Below are 7,748 nucleotides of genomic sequence, written 5' to 3' on the forward strand. Positions count from 1 at the left end.
AAAAAAAAAACATAAATAAAAAAAAATCGTCATATGTATATTGGAGTGCCTAATACTTATTTTTGAGTCAGTAATCATGAAGAAAAAAATGTTTGCATTGATTGCCCCGCAGAAAAAAATATCAATTGATTAAAATAACCAACTTATAGTTAGCTTTTTTGTGGGATTTCGATAAATAACTAACTTCTTATAAGCTATGACAAACTAACTTTAAATTAGTTTTAAAGTCGTGCATCAGTCGTGCCGACGTTGTCGGTAGTTTGCTTTCTTTGCAAGCTTCCATTTAAATATCCTCGTAGAAAAAATACTCAATACACTTTTTTTCTGCACTTCGCAGATTCTTTTTCGAATTCAGGACAAATAAAACAAAGATTGTAGTTTTACATAATTATTTTGATGTTATGTCTGATGGCATTCAAAAATGGGACCACCTACAAAAGAACATTTAACCGAATAAGCTAATATATAATGTTAAATAAAAAAAAAATATTTAAAAAAAAATTTTATTGATAGTTTGGTTCTCACTATTTTGCGGCCATCGCCCTTAAAAAGTAGTTAGTTACGGCCAAAGGAAATAGTTAATAAATAGTTACCACCAGTCTACTCCTAGTTAGTCCCTACAGGTCCTTTAAATGGATTTATGCAAAAAATCGATAAATTTTTTACGTAGAAAGTGTCTTAAGTTTTCGTATGGTAAAGGCCCAAGTTTACGGATAGCTTCATTTACGCTAATATAAAGAAATGTAAATATTGGCTTATTTAGTGGTAAATTATTAGCCTTTAAACTGCTCTAGCAACTTAAGTTTTGCAGATATATTTAACAAAAATTTTTGGAATATGAGCTCCTCAAACAATAGAAACATTATTGTGTACAAATTTAATGTAAATTTACTAAAAGTTTGCCTTGAGTGAATCGCTTTTAAGCAGAAGTGCGTTCGTATGTACGCCGCACATATTTTTGTACGGAAAAACGTGTAAGTCGCTTATATACTTAGTATTATTAGTAGTAAATACTTAGCAGAAAGTATATTTTCTTTGTCACACAGTGTTGTTGGATAATTTGTGATATAAAAAATATCAAGAAATACTTACGAGTACATCTTATTTTTGCCTTACAAAATAAGGCAAAAGATTGCCAAAAGAGTACTTCAGTGGTTTGTGACCGCACCGTTAGATTTCGCCTTTTTGTAAACAAGTTAAAATTTCTAATCATTATGACTTTTGAAAGTTTACTCTCTTTTATAAAAATTACTTTATTGATATGAAATTCTTTTAAAAGTGTGTATAAAACGTATTTAATTTACTGCCATAACTCAAAATATATTTTACTATTCTTTAATTAAATTCTAAGTTTTCCCATTTCAATAATAATATAAAATGCATTATTACCAAAAGTTTGGGACTTTGATAAGTTTTTTATTAAATTAGTTTGCTTCAAAGAATATTTTTTTACCATGAATACTACTGGTGTAAGTTATGTAGTTGTTAAATCTGTACACGCTTCACTTAGTATTTTAAATCAAACAAAGTAATTGCTACATCTTAGCATCACAGTGAGTTAGCAAAATTTTGCTTGTGGCTAATACATATTGGAATAGCATTTGTATTGGTCAATTTACTAAATTCACATATTTTCTTTTTAATTAAATTCGATTTGTTTGTACATACATGTGCGTGTTTCTGGGCTATGCCATAAATGGAATAAAAAGTACACACTTCAATGTTTGAATATAAAAGTTAAAGACTTTGTTTTCTTGATTTAATCTAAAACGAAATGTCAACGTCATGGTGATTTAAGTTGTTTTACATTTAGCTTATTGCAATATTTATGAATACCTTGAATAATAGAAGACGAATATGAGTTCTGTGAAAGAAGATTAAAAAGTGTTGGCATTTCTGTGCAGATGAATGATAAATGCAACAAATAAATAGAACGAACGAAATGTCTGAGAAATTAAATACTACATACATAGGTACATAAACTTGCAAAGATTTCATAGTGTTTCTACCAATAAAAATTTTTGTATGCACGTTTTCTTTTTGCTTATAGAAAAGTGATATAACACCGTGCGATAGTAAATTTTACACACGAAAAAATCAATATATTCACAAGACTGGGGGTTAAATATAGTAAAACTGCCATTTTAGTTTTTCTCTCTGACGTCAGGGTTTTTTTTAAGGATTTTGAAATTTCTAGGATATGATTGAATAAAAAATTATTTAACAGATTTGGTGCATTCTAGAATAACAACATGGGTATCAATTAAAAGGAAAAATTCTTTAGAATAGAATAAATTTAATTTTTGGGTACACCAGGACGAATAAGTATTGAAAATGTCCTTCTAAAATATTATCCTTGAATATCCTTGAAAATTTCCAATATTTATTTTTGAAAAAAATATATGTCAAGGACTAGTATGTTAACTATCACGTCCTCGAATTTCGTCCTTCTAACTTTATTAGTTTTAGATAAAAAAATTTTAGACTTCTCTTTATGAGATATTGATAGTTATAATATAGATAAATGAAGACACTCGAATCTTTATTATGGCACCATGTATGCGCCCTAAAAGAACAAACTGACCGTATGATGTACGGTTTAAATACCTTAATTGGTTTGTATAAAAGGGCGTAGCCAGCCTTTCCCCTAGGGGAGGGGCAGGAGTTTGTATAGAGGGAATAAAATGTTTTTAATTAAATTTTTTTGTTTGTGTATATAAAACGAGATTTGTGGGCTTAAGAAAGTATAAGTTTTCTGGCATCCTTTACAACGATACCGATTTTTTAAAAATCGGTTTGTAATTTTTTTGTTTAAAATATTTTTTTTTATAAAAAAAATTTATTTTTTGCTTTTAAGTGTTTTCTCTCAAATTTGTATATGCTTAGTATACAAATACGCATACCAGAAGGAGTGAGGTTTAATCGCCTTTACAACAATACCAATTTTTTTAAAAATCGGTTAGTAACTTTTTGTGAATTTTTTGTTTTTATAAAAAAAGTGTTTTTGCTCGAATTTTTATACACGAATTATACAGATTTGCATATCAGAAGAAAAATGGTTTAATCACGTTTACGACGGTTTTTAAAAATTAGTTCAAAATTTTGGGAAATATACGGTTTGTAATATTGCGTACCACGTTTATATTTTTAGTTTTGTAGTTATTTACATATAATAATAAAAAAACAATTTTTTACCAAAGGTCCTATTTCGAGTTTCGAAGGCTCATATCTCCGACCGACCGAGTGCTGTACAGTGTATTGATTCCAGTATCTTCATTTATGTATGTATATTGTAACTATCAATATCTTATAAAGAGAAATGTAAAATTTTTTATAATTAAAACTAATAAAGTTTGAAGGACGAAATTCGAGGATGTGGTAGTTTACATATTAGTCCTTGACATATATTTTTTGTTCAAAAATAAATATTAGAAATTTCCAAGGATATTCAAGGATAATGTTTTAAAAGGACATTTTAAATGCTTTTTATCCTGGTGCACCAAAAAATTAAATTTTTTTTCAATTCTACCTATGGCAACCTGCGGACTGTTTCTGAACAATAAATAAATAAAATAAATAAATAAATATCGAAATGCAATTCAAGGTACTCTTGGTATGTATTTTTACAAAAAAAAACATTTTTTAGAAAAACTATTTCTCAGAATCCTAACAAAAGAACAAATGTTTTTTAGGGAAAAATATATGAGTATATAAAATTTATTTATTTACATAAGGAATACTCATATATTCTTATACAGAGCTTTCGAAAAAAGCAGGATGCCCTCAATTCGTTGTTTAAATTTTTTTCTATAAGCTTAGAGTCCAGGAAGGGCTAAAGGGTAGACTGAACATACTTTAGAAGCGCAATTTCTTCTTGCGACACTGAGTTGCATGAACGACCGAATTTCTCCACACTGGTCAAGCGTGGTTAAGAACTTTCAACTCTGCAGGGTCTGCAGATGTTTGTGGCCTTCGCACTGTATATTTAAAACTGATTTTATTTGTTCCTAAAATTCTTTAAATTTATTGATAGTCCTCATGTTGCTTGAATAGAATTAGGCGACACAACGGTACATTATAGAAAGCGAAGAAGCCTTGGAAAATATTCTCTGCTACCCTCCCTCTAAGATTTTATGTAGAAATGGTTTTCATATTGTCGACTAGATAAAACTATTCCAAAGGCATTTTTTCCTTATATATTCTAATTCCCATTTTTATTTCTTCTTAAAAATTCAAAGCGCTTCACTCCGAGTCTGTTTCTTAATTCAGCTGACCACATCAAAAACAAATGGAAAACCAGCTGTTTGTTTAAATTGACAAGGCAGAATGGAATGAATATTAAAAAAAAAAAAGAGACACTGAAAACCTTGAAAGCATAGCAAGCAAAGGCGTGAACAAATAAATTGAAAGCAAGCAAAATGAAACGCAATAAAAAAAGAAAGGAAAACACCAGAAAGCAATAATAAACGGAAAAGCTCGGTGACTCGCTGACGCTGTGAGGTGTTTCGGACGTCAATTGTTCGAAAGTGAAAATTCGATTTTGTGGTAAGACAAAACTTTTTTTGTAGCCATGCTCTGATCAAAAATTTTCTGCATTTGCCAGCACAGTCCTGACGAAAGCATTCACGGATACATACACGTTTTGTACATGTGTGTGTATAATGGTACAGCGGGCATACATGTGTGCCTTATAAAAAATAGTAAACAGGAAAAAACTATCGAACAACCAACGAGTGGCTTGACCAAACAAACAAACTAAAAAATAACCACAAAAGCCAGTAGACAAATAGAATGCATTAAAAATAAAACAATAATAGAAACAACCAAAAAAGGATACCACCACAAATAGCAAACATACATACAACCATAGTAAAGAGAAGAGTGAAATCAGTCATTTAACAGCAGCACGGCAAGACGACAAGGTGTGTCTCACAAAATTTGCGCTGGACAGGACAGCCTTTCGACTAGCCGGAAGAACTATGCTTGGTGTTGTTTTTGCACTGTTGTACTACATATATAGCGCCGAGAGAAGTGGACAACAGAAAGTTTAACGAAAAATAAACTGGAAAAATTGAATTCAGCATTTGCATTGAAAAATCCAATCAAGCCAACGAAAAGACAGCATACAACATGAGTCGAATGCAATGCACAGCGTAGTGAAGCAACAGCATGTGAAGACTACAAAGCCAAGCTAGAGTTATGGTCAGCGTTGCCGCTTTGGTAATTTTTAACCAAAATTGGTAATTTTTTTCTTTATTTATTTGGTTATTTCTTACATGTCAAATAGGTCGATAACCGTTTCCTTTTATAGAAATACCAGGTAATCCTGAAAGTTTCGGAAGGCTAAAATTGTTTCCGCGTTCCTTGGCTACTAGAATGGTGTGATCTTTAACAAAGTGCTTGAAAGTGGCTATTGTTAAGTGTATCCACCGTGTCCTTTCCTGTAAGGTATTGGATGGTCCTTTTCCTGTCAGTTCGTCAGCCTTGCAATTACCATAAATTTTCCGGTGTACTCGGCAACCATGTATATGAGTAGAATTCTACGTAAATATATAAAATCTCTTTCAAAAAGCTAAGGCATTCAGCGCGGGACTTCACTCTGTCTATGCGCGAGTCGAAAGCTTTCCTTCAAAGCATTGAATTTTTTATATATTTTCTTGTCACTGGTTAAAAATTCGAGAAAATTATAGCCCCGACATATTTTGACAAGTTTTAAAATATTATTTTTTTGTAATTTGATTTTGGTTATTTTTTATTAAAATATAGTTCTTTCTTTAACAGAACTCAAAAAATTCAAATTTCAAACTTTGTTCAATATCTTAAAAAATTCAGGGCTGATTGCCTGAAAAGCTTGGTATCTTCGGATATACATATGCACAGTCATAACGAACCCTAACTGCCAAAATAACGCAATCGAATTTTTTTTCAAAACTTTCTTTTCGATGCGAAAACGCATCTAAATGTTTTAGCAATATTTGTGCATCAAAAAGAAAATTTTGAAAAAATGTCGTTTACGTTATTTTGACCGTTACGGCTCGATATATATGTTTGTACAGTTCTGCACATAAAATAAGTTTGGTAATTTTTTGTTGAATTTGGTAACTTTTTCGGTTGATTTTGGTAAAAAATAAAAAAATTTGTGGCAACACTGGTTATGGTGTATGTGTAGCGGAAAAAGCAAATGCTTCACAAGAAGGCTGGAAGCCGCCGGCCGCAGACAATCAAATGGAACTTGTAGCGCAAACAAATGAAATTCGAACAAACATGCACATAGCTATAAATATACAAACAGTTATGCGTGTGCATTTGTATGTGTATGCATGACCGAATGTGTCCGTTTTGTGCTACCGCACCGCAAATGAGCGCAAACGAATCGCTTGGCTGCTGTTTTGTTTTGTGGACGAATCGAATATGTCTCACATTGCTGCTGCTGCTGCTGATGCTGCTGAAAATTTGTGTTACGTATACGCACTGTCGGACAAGAGGTAATGAGAGGTTATTTCAGTCAATATTCAAGCTTTTTTTTCTAGCTTCCTATGGGTTTTTATTGTTAATTTATATACATACATACACAGGCTTGATACAAAACTTTAATAAGATTAAAAAAAAAAAAAACACATCCGATAGGTGGGTACGATATGTAAGTACATAAGTTCGATCCCTGGTCCGAGAAACATCTGAATAATTGAAAAGTTCTCTTCTGGCAGCAGTCCCTCCTCGGCAGGCAATGGCAAACTTCCGAGTGTATTTCGAAACCTGGCCATTGAAATTTCATTGTTCGTGCAAAGTTTCAATGGCTGCACACCGGGTGTCCCAGACCACCCGTGCAGTCCTTCTGATATGGAGGAAAATGGGTTTTTTTATTGGAAAACGGAAAAATATGAACTAAAAAAGTCGAGCATGCTCTACCTTTTGATCGTATTACCGACTTCCGGTTTCGATCGGAAGTGGGTTACACAGACCGGAAATCCATTAACCAGAAGTCCATTCTAGAGAAACGCATTTGACAAAAGTTCGTATTTCTGTCATCAAAATCCGAATCTGTGGTAAAAGTATGTATTTCCCATAAAAAAGTGTATTTCCGGTCCATCCACATGTTGAGTATTTGTTCGTTTTTGACTTCTGATGACGTCTGAAAATAATACACCATACACCAGATGAAAGTAGATATAATGCCCTTTTATCAGATTTATATATGTATACTTTATTCTAGATACTCTAATTAGAAAAGAAGTTATAAACATATGAAACTGAAAATTGGACATTTGGCCGCATGATGTGCTTGTTTCAGCCATAGTGCGATATGAGAAATAAAAAACTAATATAAACAGAAGCTGCTTTTCAATTGCTTTCTGCAGCTGAACAGACCACATTCATATTGTCATTATGCCTAATTGAGAAATATAGCAAGTTTCTTGAGGCAGTGGCCAACGTACTCCAGTCGGAAAACCTGGATGTAAATAAGTGTGCTGAGCATATAAAACGAATCCTAAAATTAATGAAAAAACACAGGAAATATCTGCACAATCACTCTCTACAGCTTTTAGAATCAGCAACAAATACCACTGAAGCCTCAAATATTGAATTACGTCTCCCGCGAATAGTTGATGGATAACAAGTAAGAAAGTCTAAGTTCGGGCGGAGCCGAACATTAAATACCCGGCGCAAGTATTAAATATATGTTTTCCACCTTTCCGAAAGCTACCGCTACATGATAAGCCGGGGTGTATACATTTTAAGTAAATTAG

The 7,748-nt window shown here is 32.2% G+C and overlaps 1 long non-coding RNA gene across 1 annotated transcript in view; it reads right to left on the reverse strand.

The window, feature by feature from the left end:
• The window catches only part of LOC108368164 (uncharacterized), a 24,731-nt gene that overhangs the window by 9,617 nt on the left and 7,366 nt on the right, over nt 1–7,748 (reverse strand). Inside the window, exon 3 of the long non-coding RNA XR_001848334.1 lies at nt 7,564–7,565. This is a non-coding gene — a long non-coding RNA (uncharacterized LOC108368164). The remainder of the gene's footprint in view (nt 1–7,563; nt 7,566–7,748) is intronic.

The sequence above is a fragment of the Rhagoletis zephyria genome, unplaced genomic scaffold, assembly GCF_001687245.7.
Source record: "Rhagoletis zephyria isolate East Lansing unplaced genomic scaffold, Rhagoletis_zephyria_1.1 Rzeph_scaffold_02981, whole genome shotgun sequence".
NCBI lineage: Eukaryota > Metazoa > Arthropoda > Insecta > Diptera > Tephritidae > Rhagoletis > Rhagoletis zephyria.